The following is an 808-nucleotide window of genomic DNA, read 5'->3' as shown; positions in this document are numbered from 1 at the left end:
GGGGGGGGGGGGAAATCAAAGGAGGGGAGCGTCTGGCTGGGGATGATAGGAACTGTAGCCCTACTCAACCAGAAGGTGCCAGGTGTGCAAGGCAAGGGGGGGAAGGATAACTCTTGGGGTAGCTTCTGGTTGGGGATGATGGTAACTGTAGCCCCACCCAACCAGAGGGTGCCTGGTGTGCAAGGCCGGGGAAGGGAGAATCAAAGGAGGGTAGCGTCTGGCTGGGGGTGATGGGAACTGTAGTCCTACCCAACCTGTGCTGAGGCTGGGAACCAAGGAGAAAAGGTGGAACCGCGGGAAGGGCAATTTATGCAGCGCCCCCCCCCCCCGATTTTCCCCGCTTGGACCCCCTTCCAATTTTCAAGGCTCTTTCTTTGGGGTGGGGGGTCTTCTTTAGCAGAGACCCCCCAGAAAGTTGCCCCCCTCCCCAAACAGGACCTGATTAGAATCTCTCCCCTCCCCATAACGCCCCCTCCCCTCCCAACAGCCCCCTCCCCATCAATAAACCCCTGGACCGCGCAGCCCCCTCCCACCTTCGCTCCTGCGGCTGCCAGCAGAACGGAAGAGGACGTCAGCGCTAGCCTGCCTCGGACGCGCGGCCGAGGCCCCGCCCCCGGAGCGTCACGTGCTTCCTGCCTTCGCCGCTGAGCTCCCTGGGAGTTGCAGTCTTCGGGCCCAGCACCTTTTCCCCGCTTGCAAGCGAGGTCAGGACGGCGCCTCTCCGCCCCCCCCCACCCCAATAAACTCAAGGGCATCTCCCATTTGTAGATGCGTCTGGTTTTTAAAAGAAAGGTTACTTTCTCGAAAT

The 808-nt window shown here is 61.0% G+C and overlaps 1 protein-coding gene across 1 annotated transcript in view; it reads right to left on the bottom strand.

The window, feature by feature from the left end:
* Positions 1 to 595, bottom strand: part of LOC107300395 (translocon-associated protein subunit beta) — a 12,233-nt gene extending 11,638 nt beyond the window's left edge. The window contains exon 1 of the mRNA XM_015829727.2: positions 534 to 595. The gene's annotated coding sequence lies outside the window, so the exon portion shown is untranslated. The remainder of the gene's footprint in view (positions 1 to 533) is intronic.
* Between the last annotated feature and the right edge of the window lie 213 nt (positions 596 to 808).

Source organism: Protobothrops mucrosquamatus, unplaced genomic scaffold (genome assembly GCF_001527695.2).
Source record: "Protobothrops mucrosquamatus isolate PMUCROS unplaced genomic scaffold, P.Mucros_1.0 scaffold6890, whole genome shotgun sequence".
In the NCBI taxonomy this organism is placed as follows: domain Eukaryota; kingdom Metazoa; phylum Chordata; class Lepidosauria; order Squamata; family Viperidae; genus Protobothrops; species Protobothrops mucrosquamatus.
This window is presented reverse-complemented; position numbering and strand designations above follow the sequence as displayed.